The sequence below is a fragment of the Centruroides vittatus genome, unplaced genomic scaffold, assembly GCF_030686945.1.
Source record: "Centruroides vittatus isolate TY-2023 unplaced genomic scaffold, ASM3068694v2 contig_1168, whole genome shotgun sequence".
In the NCBI taxonomy this organism is placed as follows: domain Eukaryota; kingdom Metazoa; phylum Arthropoda; class Arachnida; order Scorpiones; family Buthidae; genus Centruroides; species Centruroides vittatus.
Genome location: NW_027120749.1, coordinates 2,806,074 through 2,824,938, shown reverse-complemented (window position 1 = coordinate 2,824,938; position 18,865 = coordinate 2,806,074). Strand labels below are relative to the sequence as shown.

At 27.2% G+C, this 18,865-nt stretch overlaps 1 long non-coding RNA gene across 1 annotated transcript; it reads left to right on the top strand.

The window, feature by feature from the left end:
• Positions 1-13,572: 13,572 nt before the first annotated feature.
• LOC136981273 (uncharacterized) lies at positions 13,573-16,582 on the top strand. Its single transcript, XR_010881673.1, has 3 exons — positions 13,573-13,720; positions 14,535-14,647; positions 16,127-16,582. It is a non-coding gene; the product is annotated as an uncharacterized lncRNA (long non-coding RNA).
• The last annotated feature ends 2,283 nt before the right edge of the window (positions 16,583-18,865 follow it).

Here is an 18,865-nt window from a genome sequence, read left to right as displayed (position 1 = left end):
TAGCAGTTTGTAATGAAAATTGAAATCAACAGGCAGTAGTTCAATCGGTAAAATGCAAGGATTTCAGTATTTTTCACGAGAAGGTGGAGAATGCGAGTTCAATTCTTGCGAAAATCAATAAATTTTTGAAAATTTTTGCTTTCAGTAGACGTTTTATCCAAATGATTTTCGGGAGTGAATTAGCAGTTGTGGCTTAGTGGTTAGAATGAAGGATTTTTTTCAAAAAATAAAATTGAAGAAATTTTATACTTTGAGTTCAATTCCGATTTCTCTTTCTATTTTGCCACTTAATATTGTGATTCTGTCATATGTATATACATATTTATATTAATTGTAATTATTTAATAAAAAGTAACTAAAATAAAATTTTTCTTTGTTGACCTAAGTAGGAATTGACGTAAAAAAATTTTTTTATATTACTTGTTCAGTAGCATTTTCAAGACCTCGGGCCCTTTTGTATGTCGGGGCCTTAAGCGGCCGCTTAGTCCGCTTACCGCTTAATCCGCCGCTGCACAGAAAGTTAAAATTGACATTAAACGTCGACCTTTTTATTAGAGGATTCGACGTTTTTTACATTAAAATAAAGGTTATATTTTCTCACCATATCTTCTCACCATATCTTTGGCCTTTTTAAATAACTGGTTCTGTCCCTCTGGCTCTAATCCTCTAATAAAAGTTCAACGTTTGATATCAATTTTAACTTTGTGTGAATTTTAATTATCTATTATTTGTCATTTTAGTGAATTTTATCTTCAAGCCGATTAACTGTTACTTCTGTGGTTGTGCAAAGATTCGAAAATGTTTAATTTTTGTAAATAGTCTTAAACTTTAATGTTTACAATATATTTTAAGACTTGCTGATTGCTCAAATGATAATGATACAGATGGAGTATCTTCATTTGAAAAAAATAAATCTATAAAGTGTTTTTTTAAATAAAGCCATGTACCCGGGAAAATTTTGAATTTTATAAGAATCGTTGTTGTTTCTTTTCCAAATTTTGCCATGTCTTTACGGATATATTTATCGTTGCCAATAACTGTTGCTTCTAGCAAAAAAGTTTTTCTAAATTGAAAAAAAAATAATAAGATCTTCAATGTGCCAAGAGAGATTATCTCATTTATGTACTGTACAATTTGAATAAAAAGTGAACTATTAGACGAATTAGATTTAAGTAATATACAGTAATCGAAAAGTTTGTATGTTTAAAGGCGAGAAAAGTTAAGATGGTGTAATTATTTAAATATAAAAATATCGAAAAATAATTATTAAATAAAATGTACTCAATATCAAATTACATTTTTAATTTCCCATTTTATCCTATAAAAACAATGACTATTCGATGATTGTCTTTAAGAGGAGAGAGGAGGTTCTGGGAATCGACCACGCCAGCAAAACACTTCATATGAGAATAAATATTAAAATATGGAAACTAATTACAGTCAAACCTGTTTTTATGCGCTCTTTTTATGTGCGATTTTTATTTGTGCGATTTTTTTAATGCGAATTTTTAATTTGTGCGGTATAGTTGGCGACTAGTCTCGTGCGATTCGTCATGTCTTACGTTGACTTATTATAGCTAAATAAACTTATTATAGCATAAATGCACTTAGTATAGTAATATTATTGCATGAATATGCGAAAAATGAAATAATTTACTTTTTAAGTCAACAAAACACCACCTGGACAAAAATATGTAAAACAGACGATAGACCAGACGATGCAGTCAAGTGCTGACATCTGTTGTCAATAAATTCTATTTCGTACGGTTTTGAGTTATTTTCTATGTGAGACTTTTTTTATGCGGTCCCTGTCGACCGCATAAAAAAATTATTTTTTAATTGTGTTGCGAAAACTATTATTTACAGCCATTCGTGAAGTTTCGTGAGATTTTTTTAATGCGTTTTTTTTAATGCGGTCCCTATCCCCCGCATAAAAACAGGTTTGACTGTATTTTCTTTACAATGCGTAGACCCCTCTTCCCCTGCCGCCCTTAAGAAATTTGTTTTAAAATACTGTATTATATATACAAACATGTTATGTAAGGTGAACGGTACTGAAAAATACTTTGCACAAAGGCGACCTACATGTCAAACCTGGGAGGCCTCGTGTACAGTGTTAACTTCAAACATATTTCTTCGGGAGAAATTTTGGGGAATTCCCCGTATCCTCTTTGATTCAAGACTGCCCATGCAAATAATAATAATAATTTTAGATGAAATTTTATTTAAAACGAAACAAAATTAGCTATACGACATTTATGAACAATTAAATGTAATTCACAAGAAAAATTCATAAATAATATACTTTATTGAAATAGTATGAACTTTTATTGCACAAATTAAAGTAGACTAATTAAACAGGACTTAGAATGCTATGTACTGTACTTATAAACTACAGTCATTTAATATAACAAAGAAAAAACAACATTTTATAAATAAATAAAAAAATAGTTTTTAACAAAAACAAATTTGCAATTACAACGAAAATTTAAAGAAAATTTGCAAGACAAATTAGAGGGATGAATAAACAAAATTTATATCTTCACTTTTCGTGCTTTATGAGCTCAGAAATTGTCTCTCGTTCAATGTAATCGATCCTGTTTGAAATATAATTCTCGATGTAGAATAATTCCAAATTCAGAAATTTTTCTTGTCCAATCAAATTTCTAATATAATTTTAATTCTTTTGAGGGCATTAAACGATCGCTCTGCTAATGCTTTACATCGAAATATCAAATTCATAAACGAAATTACTGAAAATTACAAATAGCGTACTGACAATTACTAATTTTGTACCAAATAATTTTAATTTCGATAAGATATTACACGAAATTTAGATTTATACAGGAAGTTTTTATTTTGATATATATATATAGAATGGAATAAATATTCGTGATTTTACAATTTATTTTAAACGTTATTAAGATCAGTTCTTTGACCAATGTTAAATCGTAAAGATGATAAAATTCACGGCACAATTTTTAAACAAATATCAGGTGTAAATGACTGCAGCTTATTTGACTTGAATTAAGTCCATCATCCTGTCACATCCGGAATTTAAAGTCGCATGCAAAATAAACTGTCACATCCGGGTTATTTATCAAATCCAGGTATTATTGTCTAATTCGAGATTTACTCCTTATATAATCCCCTAATATAATCCCCTTTCACAACTAACGACCGGAATTCGCCCGAAAGACTAATAAAGAATTTTTGAATTCTTTCTGCAACGCCTCTATTTGCCTCTTTTTGGCTTCGGTCATGCTAGCAGCCTGCATACTAGGTCTATAAAATTGAATTCGTGTTTAAGTGTTTCGTCAATGAATTAAGCAAATGTGTCAAAATGTTCACATACTCAAAAAGTCGTTTATAAGAGACGAACTTTGGATTTCTCGGTCCTGTCGAAGCAACAGAAAGAGGTCCCAAGTTTATCTTGAACTTCTTTTTCTTACTTTGGATGGTTTCCGAACATTGGCCGCTGGAAGTTGGCTTCGATCTCCAACTCCTTATCGAACTCAATGAAAGCCTTTCTCAATCCTGCTATCTTGGCTTTGTCTTCCAAAATACCACGGGGTTCTCCCTTTCTGTATGTTCGGGATGATGCTTCGAGGACTCTGAACGTAGCCTACTGACATCTGGATCCTTCTGAGGTTCCGAGGACCACAAACAGATTAGACACCTGAAAACGGAAGACATTGCTATTACAGTTGTGCAGTGTTTTTCGGTTTTTTCTAATAGTGGCACCCCAACCTTAATATGCAGATTAAGGAGACAAAAGTGCCAAATTTCATCCTAGCGATTGTGTTTTGAAATAAAATTTTTTTCTGAAAATCGAAACCGCATATTCAGACAATATGTATATTAAATTTCGTTGTGATTTGCCCAATAGTTCTATATACAGAGACACTCACTCTTTAATTATGATTTCCCTGCAGATAATAATTTTGAGAATTTTTCTCTACGTTGATATGACGCTCATAGGCATTTCGTAATTTTGTATTTGCATAATATTATTTACATTCGCATTAGCAATATTTTCAGTTTAGAATTAAATTTTATCGGTAATGTCTCATTTAATTTATTACATTTAATATTTTATTACCGTGCGGTCTTGTTTTACATAGGTGTTGCGTATTTGTAAGTACAAAGTAAAATGAAACTCTGCATAAATTTGTGCTCCATCTCAAGTTGTTCAAGATGATTAGACAATCAATTATAATTAACAGAAAAGTGTTAAAATGTATTACTTATGTTTTCATTATACATACTAAATACATAATAATTTTGAATATACTGTATATATAATAAATGTAGTCAAGACGTGCATTAATAGTGAGAATTTCTATGTTATTAAAGATTAATCGAACTGCTCCAATTGAAGAGAACAGAGTGCATACAGACAGGCAGATCCATGAAAATTCTTAAAATTTGAGATTTTGAGAGTGAAAATAAACTTTTTGGTGCATAATATAAGGGACAATTTCTTCACTATATAGGCCTACTATTTTATCAGCACAATGTGTAAACTATCCCAATTTACTCGCATTTCCGCATTAATTTGAGATATAAAAATTGAGAAATACATATTTATTTATTTTTTAATCTAATATTGAATCTGGGGCGAAGAAAGGTGGCTATAATCCATTTGATTAGTAATTATTTAAAACAAAAAAATCCTGTTTTGTGTACAAATTGAATTACAATCAGGCAAATTTGATCGACAAGCTGCTTTTAAGAATAACGACTCAGGACATTCAACTGCATCACAATTAACGCGTTATATATTCTGATGTGCTGCCATCTGTTGTTTTTATAATTAATTTTAAAATATTAATAATTAAAGTACTATGTAATGAAATAAAATGATTTTTATTCCTTTTATTCCTAAACTTGATGAAAATATTTTTCTCTTATATAAATAGTTCTAACAATGGATATAAACGTGATTTCTGTAGGATAGTGATTATAGCCCATCTTATATATGTGAGGGTGTGATGAATGTCACGCACTACGGCAAATGGTGGGAAATTTTGTATAATATCACACATATATTTAATATTATTATTTGAAACTTAAATATTTTTCTGCTCGAGTGATGACGTGAAGCGAAGTGTATTCTAATTATGAATTTATGGTTTGCGTCTTTCTGAATGATTTCGGTTTCGTGCCATTTCTTTCACGGTCTATAGTCTAGATAAAACCTATTTTTATTAATTATATTGAAATTTTTAAATATTTATATAAAACTTATTACTAATAAAAGTAATCAAACTATTTCTATTAATAAATATTTCTCATTTATCTGTTTCATTTTCACTTTTATCTTCTTTTATTGATTTTTAATATAAATATATTAATTACTGATTTTATTGCACATTTTATTAGTTTTAAGCTTCTTTAATTTATTATTTTTCATATTCTTAAGTGTTTTTTTTTTTAAATTATTAGTGAAGAAAAACGAAGCAGTAAAGAAATTAAAAGTGAAATTCTTTATTTATTTATAATTTGACGTCATTAAAAAGTGGTTTAAGATTGCCAAATTTTGCGTCATCGTTGTTTATCAAATTTGACGTATGTGTAAGTAATATTTTTTTTTATGTTTTAATTTATTTAGTTTCAATGAATTTCTTAACAGCTAAATCTTGTGATGCCTATGTGATGTATGTCACGTAGAATTTTTTTGTTTTTTATAAGCTAGATAACTTGAAGTCTACGGAATTACTTAAATTTGTAGAGTATTGTTTAAATTTGAAACATCAGTTGGATTAGCCCTTCCCAAAAATACAATAGCTCGTAATCTTGATTGTTCAAAATTAAAGAGTAATCTGCTGATTGGTTACCACGTTTGCACAGTAATTTGTTTTAAAAATTTTACGAGAAAGAAGTAATTATAAAGCTTATAAAACAATTTATTGGATGACAGGGTCAAAAGCACTTCGTCGGTTGATTTAGATAAGCATTTAAGTTTCGCAATTTATCCTCCCACACAGCACGGATGTCCAGCACAGCACGTGTTAAGGTTTGTTTATGACATATCTCTGGATTACGACATTATTTGACCTTAAGGTTGCCATAACAAGAAATGAATCGAAGAATTTTTTTTTTTTTTTGTTTTTCTTATTTGGAATCGGATACGCACGTAGAAAATATTCTAGTAGCGCTTGTTTTGATTATCCACCATTCATTTCCTGCAAAGCGTAATTCTAAAGGCGTTCAACTCAAATTGTTATTTAAAGAGTAGTACATTATCTAGAATAATTTAATTCCCGTTCAAATAGTTAATAAATAATGTTCAGTCTTTGATAATTTCAGAATTGAAAAAAATAATTCTGAAAATAGCGATGTAATTATGGCATTTTGGTATCAAGATCTCACTGACATTTGCACACATCTGTTTTGGAATTAATTTTTATTTTTCGAAAGAGAATTTTAATTAGAAAAAGTTGGCTATTTTTTTCTAGATTTTATCAACATTAGTGTTTTTGAGCTAGCATTATTAGCTCAAACGCTAATGTTAATAAAGTCTAGAAAAATTAGTGTTTATTTAATAAAGAACACATTTAATTATCTCTTAATCGTATACAGTGAATTGGTATTGTAACATAATGGTATAAATAATATATTAAAAAAAGATTTTAAACTTATTATTAATCTAATTAGTAAGTTTAAATTGCATTTATAAGCAATTTTCGTTACTATAAATTGATAAAAAATAAATAAATAAAATAAACTTTTATTTAACTCTTATCCTCTTATCAATTGAAAGATTTTAAAATTAAAACAAAAAAGAAAAACTTATTGTTAAAGTAGATCATGTTTATACATTAACCTACTTTTATATCATTTGAATGCAAAACGATAGAATATAATTATAGACTGCGAGGATGATTAATCGCATTAAACGTTCTAACAAAATAGACTTTAAAGGTCTTTAATTTTTGTTTTTAATTTTGGTTTTGACACAAATTCGGAAAATTACTTCTTGGTAAACTCCATTTGTCGTATTAAATACAATTCAATTCGAATAAACGCATCATTTCCTTATCGAGAATATGAGTACAATGATGTTTTCCTTTATTTTTTACTATTATGAGATTTGATTACGCAAAAAATTAATTAATTAGGCAATTATTTTATTGTAAATAAACAATATATTGGGGTAACTAATTATTTTATTAATTTTTTAATTTTTATTAAATGTTTTAAGATGTTCAAAATCGTGAAAAGAATAAGAAAAACTGATAAATATTCTACAGTTTATTCTTAGTAATTTGTTATAAGTATGATGTCAATATAAAAAATACGAGTTTCTGAATGATGGAATTCTTGGTATCACTTCGTTTGACAGGTAACAATTTTGTATGCCGAGCAGGATAACATTAGTATCGTGTTATTTGGACTACATTCAAACAACTTTTTATTCACTAACATATTTGGAAAGTATAAACTTTAATTTTATAAATTATATTATGCCTACGTAATGTAAATTTAATATTTCAATTGATAAAAACTATCTTCTGTTTCATTTTACTTTTCGTAAAGCATCAATATGAGTCGTGTTTAAATGATTTCAATATAACAGAAATGCTTAAATTATACACTCACACTGATTGTTTTTTTTTTTATTTTATTTCTTAAAGTTTCAATTAAAGTTATAAAATTCACAAAATATTTTATAATCTACAATACTTTTGAAGATTACTTCACCATTTTTAGCAATTCTCTTACATTTGTCGCTTAACAGTTACAAAATTGATAAATGTATTATAACTGTTAAGTGAGAAATGTACGTACAAGAATCTATTGAAATGTATTTGGAAATTTAAATATTTTAACAGAATTTTAATATATATGTGCTATATAAATATTGGAAAGAATTTTCGATATTTTATATTTTTTATTAATTTTATTTAAAAATTATAAAGTAGTATACAACTATAAATAGTATTTATAACTAATATGAATAATATTTGGATATAAATAGCATAAGAATCTTATGATTTTATTTAAATATCGATAATTTTATTTAACTTTAATTTTTTTAGTTTGAAATTAATCGTTATAAAGTTGCACAACTGATAATGGATAAATTTATATTTATTTTATATTCCATAGATTTTAAACTAAAAACAGTATCGATATCGATCAACAGATGGCAGAATGAGAACAGATTTTTTTTTAATGCTTCAAGAGGCCATAAAATTGAAATAAAAGTTTATTTACATTTATGTGAAGTATTCGTATGTATCAATATGACTAGAATAATTGTTTTCGCTTAAAAAATTTTCGTAGAAGCTTATGAAGTAATAATTAACTTATTTTAATGTTGTATAGTATTGTCATATCTTGGTCCTAAGTTATCAGAGTTAAATCAAGTGGTTGGTTTATCCAATTCGAACTTTAATTGGTTACATATTTTTAGTTAAATATATAACAATATTAACATTTTGTTTTTAAACTAACCTGATATATTCAAATCAAAGATAAAAAAAATATATATATATATATATATAATTCGTCCAATTAACGTAATGTATCACTAATCTGAAACCGATCGTTAAAATTAACAGGCGCATTTCATACGTCTGTTAGTTGTTTCGAACTTCAAGTGGTTTTGAAAATTATTGATTAATTGTTAATTATAATTCTCACGGATTAAATTTATACATAATTCTGGATGTAAAAACATTATTTAAAAACTATTTAAAATTACTTAAACTTTACTAAAAAGGCGAGAAATGAGATAATGCGAGAATATTACAACATTATTTACTTAAAATTTATAATTTTGATTCGAAAGATTTAGCATATTTCTGAGAATCCTCGATAAGTAAAATAATATATATATATATATATATATTATTTTACTTTTTATATACATATATATATGTATATATAAAAGTAAAATGATATATAAATTGAACTAAAATAAAAAATATAAAATTATAATATTAAATTTAATATTAAAAATAAAAATGATGTATAAATTATAATTATCAAATGATATTCTATACGATTTTTATTTACTAAATAAATAAATAATATTTAATTTAAAATGCTAAATATTTTAATAAGAGAAATTGTGAATTCATACGGGCTATATTAATAGCCCGTATGGTCATAATATTACTTAGTTTAATTAATAATTTTGACAGCGTTTTACTTCAACTGTTTTTTTACATATACAGTAATGTTTTTCTCGAAAATATATAGTCTTACTACAAAAACATACTTAACTTTCTTTAATATAAAATCTTGAATATTTCGAACAAGTTTTCTATAATTTATTTTTTTAAAAAAAGGAGTCAAAACAATAATCTGAAGCTTTTTATTTGGTTTATTTTATTGGTATGGATTTTATCGTCGAAGAAAATTGCACGTTTCTTGTCAATTAATAGTATCTTAGTGATATTGTTTAAGCGAAAATATTTTGGAATTTTGGTACGTGATTAAACATAAACCAAAGTCACGTATTGCTTTTGTTATTTAACATTTTTCTAAGATTATTTAACTGTTTTGTCCAAGCGTAGGCGTATCATTATTTTCAATCAGTAGATCGCGATCTTCAGGATTCCACGAACTGCATTCTTGAAGATTATCACATATCATCAATTAATAATAGGTTACGAAATAAAACTGTATAATTTAATATATTCTGTTTACTGATTTATTCAATTTTAAACAATATTAAACCATGATTATAAGCGTGTTAAATTTAATTTATTATGGCTTAATTTTTCAAAATATTTTGAATTTCTTTTTGCGAAAGTTTATATTTCATTTGTGTAAATGTTGAACTGAAATTTACCCCTAAAAACAGTAAAAATTTACTGTTATTATATAATTCAGGCAGAGAATTTTATCTTATTGAGTGAACGAAGTGCAAACATTACTTAAATATTTTCAATTTATCGTTATCTTCGACGTGATCGAGTAGGGGTTGAACATCTAAAGTGGTTATATTTTAACACGAACATTTTTAATATTTAGTGTAAAAATTTATATAAACTGAACTAAAAAATATATAAATAAATATTAACACAGTATTAAATTATACATACCAATTGTTTTTTTATTCAATTAACTTGTAACTATTACTGTATTTTTCAAATAAAGTCTTTAAAGTTAATATTCATACAAAAAATTATTATATATTTAATGTAAATTAATTTACAATTAAAAAAATTAATCACAAATAGCACATTAATGTTGGCATTTTAATAATGAAGTTTATATATTCGATCTAACTCGATATTTTCTTCTATAAACAAAAAGAAATAGATTTCTTATTATAAACAGTCATTGATGATAATAGTAATAATAATGACTCGACTTATTATGGAATGGCGATAAGACAATTTATTATCTCATAGTAGATATTAGAAACATTTCGTTGATAATATTAAGATTTATATGTCTTAATATTTTATCTATTTTTCGACCAATTTTAATATTATTTATATATAAATTAATGCTTAAATTCGTGTTTATTTTTAACTGTAAATAAACACGGATTTAAGCATTAATTATAAACTTATAAAATATCTAAAAATGCTTATTTTTGATTGAAAATTAAGACATTATTTTGTATTTTAGAAACTTATAATTGGAGAATTGAAGAAATATTGCTCATGTAAGCTTTTTTTTTAAATTAACATCACGCTATAAACACAGCTCAAGCAAAATTTTTGATCGAACCAATTAAAAGTGTCTTGGAAAAGAGATAAAATGTTATTCCTTACGATTTTCTCGTTAGAAAATTTTTAAATGCTTCAAATGAAAATCATATTCGTAATTCGTGCAAATTCATAGTTGAGAAAATTAATTAAATTCTGATATTAATTAAAAATAATTTTTAAAAAATACTCAAGCAACACAACACATATTTTTTTCTTTTCTTTTTTAATTGATAAAACAATATTATCAATAAAAATAAAAATTTTCGTTGTTTAATTTTATACAATTGAAATTCCCTATTTTAAATAGAATTTATAAACTTTTTATTTCCGTTTTTTTATTTATTTTTTATTTTTTATATCTGCTTCCTATATTTAACCTCATTTCCTGGCCACTTAACCTAATCTTGTCTTCTTCAAGTAATCCATTTAATAAAAATCATTAGACAATAAAGACGAAATATCACTAAAATTCAATCTTTTATCTAATCAAATAACACGTTTTATTTGTTTTCTGACATATTTAAAATTAAAACTATTGTACTGTACAGATGGACGAAAGTTCAAACTATCGATGGTCAGTCAATCCGTGACGTCAAAACATTTCCTTTCGTAGATATCTGCATCCCCCGAGCGATAAAATTAAGCAATTGTATATATTTAATTTGTCTTTTACTACAATTATTATAATATATAGTGTTAATAAATGGAACCGATTAGTTTAAAAATAAATTTAATCGGAAGGTATCATCACTGTAATGCGATAAAAGTTAAATAAGCTTATTTAAATATTCATTTTATCGAAAAAAAAATATCGTAAATATATCCTGAATTATAACGTAATTATATTTTAATATATAAAAGAAAATTATTTCCCGAAACACGTTAAATATAAATATTTCGAATTTGAAGAAATTCAATTAAATATTTTCACAAATTTTCAAGTAATTTTCAAGTATTCAAGTTATTTTTAAAGTTTTCAATATTTCCATAAGTTATATTTATAAACAAAGCTCGTGTAGGTGTAGAAATTTGAAAACAAATTGCGAGTTAAATCGGTGAATGATATCGTAAATTGAGAATAGTTTTTTCCGAGAGTTTTTACATGCTAGTGACGTCAGAAAGAGAAAAGGTCAGGTGACTGGCGATCACGAGGTCAGTAAAGCGAAGTTCTTTTACTCGGAAATACAATTATCGCGACCGATTTAGCCTTCAAAAAACCGTAAACTAAGCTGTAATTGGTCGAATTGAAAGGTGTGGTCTTCGAGCGGATTTCTCTCGAAAGCGGATGTTTACAATAATAAATGCGTATCTTGTAACACGATAAATATTATATCGATTCAATTAAACGGCAACAAATTTGGTATTTTCGTATTTAAAACATTTATTTCGCATTATAATATCGTGTAAACATTTTTTTCCAGTGGAGAAGAACGTTTAGAATACGTCATAAATCGAATAAATATATGAATGACGCAACTTGTTTAAATAACCAATTACAGTTGATAATCGTTATAAATTTGTTTTTTTCTCTTCTAAAATATCGTTTATTGGTCAATTTAAAAATAGTCTTCTTTTTAGTAATTTATATGTTTTTTTTTTTAATAAGATTTAAATATTTGCAGTTTATTCCATTAAATTAAGAAGTTTTTTTTTTGTTTTTGATTTTTAAAACAATTGTAGATTATACGTGGTATTTGAGTTTATAAAATTAAAAAAATAATAATAATTGGAAATAAAGCAGAAATTTAAAATTTTAAATATTATTTAAATTTAAAGTAAATAAATAAAATTCAAATCATAAAGTATTGAATTTCTAAAAAATTGTTTTTATTTTAAAAGTTTTATTATTAATATTACAAATTATTAGTGAAAAATTATTTAAAAAATTTGAAATTAAAAAGTAAGTGTTTATTTTTTAACTTTTATTTGGATAATTATTTAAAAATACTGTATTATAAATAAATAATACAAACAGTTTATTTTAAATACTTAGAAATTTTAAGTTTACATTCAAATTATTATGTGAAAATGTTTAGTAAAAGTTTCTACGAAAGATTTCTTAAAATTTTCGATAAATAAATAAAAATTTTGCAATTTTTCTGTACAATTTTTAAAATTTTAATCTCAACACAATTAAGCTAAAACTTTAACTTTATAAAAAGTAAGGGGATTTTTGGAGGATGTTAAAAAAAAGAAATAAGTTCATAAAAAATCAATGAAGGGTCATATGAAAAAATAAATATTTATGAGATGAAATAATTTAAACAAAAATTTGTCAAGTAACCACATTCGGGGTCAAGTCGATAACTCGAACGGAATACAAAAGTGCTTTGTGTTCTGCAATAATCTTAAACCATCTGATAACAGGGAATGACGAGTGACACGTACATGAAAAAGATTGACGAGGGGGCGAAAAACTCGGTTAAGAACCCATAACACTCAAAATTTTTCTATTTGATTACATAAAAGAATTCAAAGTTAAGCTGTCGTCGTTGGCGTAACGCTTACCAGAGTGGGGGGAGCAGAAACGCCAATTGAGGGCAATTAATTCTTTCAATTATCTAAACAAAAATGATTTTCTGCTTTATAAAGCTCGAAATATTTCAGTTTGAAACGAAAATAATTGATTTGTCGCGTGTTTGGAACGACGAACACACTTTATTTTGACGTTTAATAAGTTCTCTCTTGGCGCTAAAACGCGCGAGAGAGTTGAAGTAAACAAACTCTCTCTCTGTTTGTTGATTGTTTATCGATGATGTTAATAACAAAAAAAAATGTATGCGTTAAAAAGTGTTAACGTTTATTTATACTACTGCGCAGACGGACGAACAATGAGGAGTCGAGATTGTCCCATCCTCCGATTGTCATCGTTCTTAGCCAATCAGAGGGCGTCTCACTATGTGACTATATAAATAGGCGCGAGTCCTGTATCTCATTAAACCAACTAGTGACTAATCGAGATGATGCTCCGATCAAAGTTGAGTCTTTTTTTAATTTTTTGTGCTCTGTTTGTGATCCCGATCTCCTCTCGTTATATCAAGGTGAGTTTCTCCTACTCTCGTCACGTATTGATGTTACGGAATTAAGCTCGACATTCGAAACTTCTTTTGCACAACCTTTGTACCGGGCCACTCTATTTACAATGGGAAAAAGTAATCGCGAGTGTAGTTCGCGATCTGCCGGTTGAAATCTCTTTTATAAGAACGAAACACTTTATCTTTCGACATGTTTAAAAATATGTTAGAACGCTTACGATAAAAACGGACGTAGGCCAAAGGAATATTTACAAATAAGCAGAGTTTATAAAGGGTTATCGTTACGATAAACCGGAGCGATGTATTTTGCGTATTGCAATTGTCATGTGCAAAACATAAGAACATAGTTCACGGTCAGTTTATTTATTTAAAAGTGGCATGGAAGAAAACTTTTTCTCCTCCGTGACCTTGTCACGATGACGTCTCGTTCGGTGTTTTTCGTTTCTACTAGATAATTTGATAAATATGCGAGTACGGAGACGTTAAATTGAAATGCATTGCGCAAAAATGTGATCTGAAAACGTGATCATCAGCGAGTCATTCGTTATAAACGGGAAATTTTGCACGAGATATGCGAAACAACGAAAGAGCTTGTTATTTTCTCCATTAAACAGGAAAAATGAATAAAACGTGAAAGATTACATCGCTCAAAAATATTAAATATTTGCGTTTTCGCTTTAACTTACGAAATAATCTTTTATTACTGTGTTTTTATTACTACATAAATTAAAAAATTCTTCTAAATGTTTAAACAGTTCTTGAAAAAAATAATATTTTTACTTCATTTTCTAACAAGAGTTACGTATATTTATTATAATAGAGGTCACCATCGAGCGAAGAAGAAGAGTCACAAATTTGTCAATCGACATCGCCGTGCGGCTGGGAAATTTATGATCCAAACACCCATCGACCCGAATACTTTTTTCCTAGCCCGTAAGTATTGTTCTACACAATTTCGTTTTTTAAAAGTAAAAGAATGGTTTTAAAATGGCAGATTTTGTATACAAGTGATTGATTAGAAATAAATGAAAAATCGCCAATTACGCAGTTTAGTGGGACCTTTAAAGTAAATTTTACGAAGTGAAAGTTTTGTGAAAAAACAAAAAATTAGAAAAAAATCCGTTAAAGAAGGATTGAAAAGCATCCAAAAAAAATTGTAGCATCTTTTAGGTATTGTTTTCTTAAAAAATGATTTATTTTCAAAGCATTAAAAGGTCAAGAAATTAGTTCTAGTATTGGAAATGTTGAAACTATCATTAACAAAAATGTTTAGTCCTGTCATATTTAATGATAAAAGAAAAATAAGACGAGTTTTAATCCCGTCGTTCCTATTCATTGTCTAAGGACAATACTATATTTTTAAACCTGTAATAGGAAATTATAAGATTAATCCTATAATTACTATTTTTAAGTGAACAGAAATACGTTTGAAAAAGTGTAAACTCTTGTTTCATTTGTCAATTTCGCAGATTTGTATTTACATAACACCAATTTTGTCACGGAGCAACGAAGTAATCTTCGTAAATCACCGAGCTTCCCCCTTTCACTTATTAAAAGTTTAAATTAAATAAATCGTTTTAAATAAACAAAAACTCCGTTTTCGATTAACTACGCGAAACTTTCGATTATTATTTTTAATTCTCTTAAAATCAACGACGAATTTTCAGTAATCTCGCATCTCTCTCTCCTTCGTAGCATATTTTTTTGTGTAAGGATTAGCGTTAAAGCGTGTCATGATGTAACAATAGTATATTAATATAGTAAAAACGCTGCCATACTGTCGTCTTAGTTTACTTCCTCTTCGTGCGCTTGTTATTCAAAAATCATTGCATCCATTCATTCATTCATTCATTGTTAATTTGCGTAACAACCATTGAAACACATTAACTCTGCACTTGTATGTATGTCCCTTTTGTTTCATTTGTAAAAATAATCTGTTTTAAAATATTTGACAAACATTTTATATATTATATTATTAAATTATATTTAAAATTTCTATTCTAAATCTATATCTTTTTAAAGTTTAATTTTTAAAAAAATCGAAAATTTAAAGTATTTTAAATTAATATTTTAAATATTACTAAACCAATATTATACGATTTTTAATACATTAAACATGTAGACAAGCTGTTCAGTCTTGTCGATATTTGCTTACTGTAATGAAGTGTCCGGATTCGAATTTGATCCGAATAATCATAATTTAATCACGTGATTTTTCACACTACAATAATTGGGTAAGGGCATCGCTCTTCGCGCTTCACTGATCCCATTGCTAGTCTACTCAGCCCGAAATGAACGAAAATTGGGCCCTACTACACTGTGCTGTGCGTTAAACAATAATAAATAAATATTATTTATTTTATTTTGTTAATTTATATACTTTATATTTTAAATCTTTACTTTCTTCGACAGCTGCCATTGTGACGACAACTTGGAATGTGTTCGAGACATGGACAAGCCTTCGATTTCAGCCTACGTTCATAGGTGCAAGTCAGTCGATAAAAATGATTCGTCAAATTCTATTGGATAAAAACATTTTTCATGCAAAAAAGAGATCATATTTATTTATTATTTGTGTATTTACTTGGGTAACAATTAACAAAATACTGTAAAAAATTATTTAATTATATTTTACTTCGGATGTTTCGATTTACATTCAGAAAAAAAAGCCAACTTTTATATCTTTTGTAATTATATTTATGTAATTTCTATAAGGGATTGAAGTAACGAATATGTAATTTTAACGTGTTTGTTACGGGATTTTTGATATTTCCCACCCTTTTTTCTTTATGTATATAAGCATCTTATCTATTTTTTCATAAATTTATGTATCACTCTCGTTTTGTCATTAAAGTCCTATGTAATAAATATGGCTGCCTTCATTTTGTCTTTATAATAAATAATTTAAGTATTTTCCCACTGCGTATATAATTATATATTTTACATCAATTTAACAATTAATCAGTTTTATTATTGTACAAATTCACGATTTTTAACGGCGATATTTACACTTTAGTGAGTTGATTTCCTGCGTAAACAAGCTTACCCTATTGTAGAAACTATATATATTTTAATGACGTCTTTTTTTGTTAATTTTTGTTTCGAAGTTCTATCCTGACGGAACTAATTAGGTTTAAAACCGTTTTATATAATAAAAAAAAGTGGTGACTAATTTCTATGCACGTGCAGATTTCTTATCTCGAAACAATGAAATGTTAGAAAATATTCTATAAAGATTAGATGCAAACATTCAAGAGATTTTTTTTCTCATTTTCTCGAGGCGATTTAATTTTGAAAATATAAACAGAATAGAAGCTGTTCACGAAGTTGTTATAGGGGTTATCCGGGTTCAATTGCTGTAGTGACAGATGACTGAGACTCGCCCCGAGTCAGTTCGACGAGCAAAAACCATTGAACTCGATCTAATAACATTTTCTCTCTTGTTTATAAACTAATAAATCTTCTACAAAGCAATAAAAATGACGACAAACTGCCATTAAACACGCCTGTCGTTACTAAATGTTCTTTGTTAGTTAACTATAGTAATTAAATTCAATTACGCTCATCAGATGGCGCTACAATAAGATATAGCGCTTCAATTTATCATTGGTTGAATATATTTAAAATTCGATAAATTTCTGAATATTTAATTATTTTAAAAATAAATAAAATTAAACTAATTAAAGTAGATGTTTACTAGAATCAATGCCAAAAAAAAAGATACAAAATGAGCAATGCCAAAAGTACATACGTACACATTATTTAGTAGTCTGGTCATATCTTTAAACCATTACACTAGATGAAACAATAGATGAATTTTGTTTCCGGAATTATTTTTAAATCTTAATTTACGAGGAAAATATGCAAAGCAGGAAAGAAACTAGCTGTTTACCTTATTTCTATTATCAGAATCTTTTGTGTAACAATGTCCTTGATATGTAAGGGTGATTAGTTAAAACGCAGTCAAACGTGCCATTAGAAATTCCAAGGACGTATTTATTACCATTTTCCTGATTATTTACAACAGCATAAAATACAAATATTAACCTAAATTATGTCAAAAAGTGTCTCTGACTTTTTCGACTTTAAAATTCAGCTGAAATGTAAGGAACTCGAACCCGTATCATTTTCATTGTAATTGTTGTTGCTGTTTTTGTTGCTGTTGATGCTGCTGCTGGCAGAAGCTTCTCGGCATCTTCTCTGTCTTTTTTCTATTAAAATCAAATTTTTTATCATTTCTTTATCAAAAATTGTTGTCTCTGTAATTAAATATACTTACCCGCAATTTAAGTTAGCGAAATAACAATGATTTAAATAAAGAACACCATCGGAACCGCAAACCGGATCTGGAAGAGGAGTACAAGAATGCGGGCATTTCGGAGTTGTCACGCATTGTGACATATCCACGATCTGCACGTCTCGAATGCTGAAAATAAAGAATTCAAAGTTAGATGATAAAATTAATTTACAATTTTTTTAAAATTTTAAACGCTAACCCGCAATTCTCGATCCGAAAAAAGCATTCGTTAGAATAGATTTTGCCATTAGAAGCGCAAACGGGACGATATAAGTCGGGACATATTTTTGGACACGCATTATCCACACGACGAAAACCTTAAGAATGTAAATTAAATTGATCAAAACTGTAAGCAGAAAAATAAATTTAAAGGAAATAAAAATAAATACCTCTGAAATTTGTGAAGCACCTCACTAAATGATAAGTTTTCATCCTTTTCCTAAAAAGATAATTATGCTAGAATTTATATGAATACACTTAAATTAGGCTATAAGTAAGATTTATTTTTAAATTAAATAAACTTGATATAAATAGTTTAGCAATTTTTGTTAAATTCTACAAATTAATCTATTAAAAACATTTTTTTTCAGAAAGTTTTATATCTATAATGTCGTCACGAGGGTATTTACAACCATTTCTTTTTATAAAATTAAATATAAGAAACAAACCCGCAGTTGAACTTATACAAAAGACACAAATTTGGATAAATCTTTCCATCTTCTCCACAAACAGGGTCTTGAATATTTAGGCATTCGTCGGGACAAAGGGGGTGTTTCCCTCTGCAATTCTCCCAACTTGCAACTTCGATTTTTTTGCTGAAACGAATAATAAATATTTTACTATCGGTTCTTCCA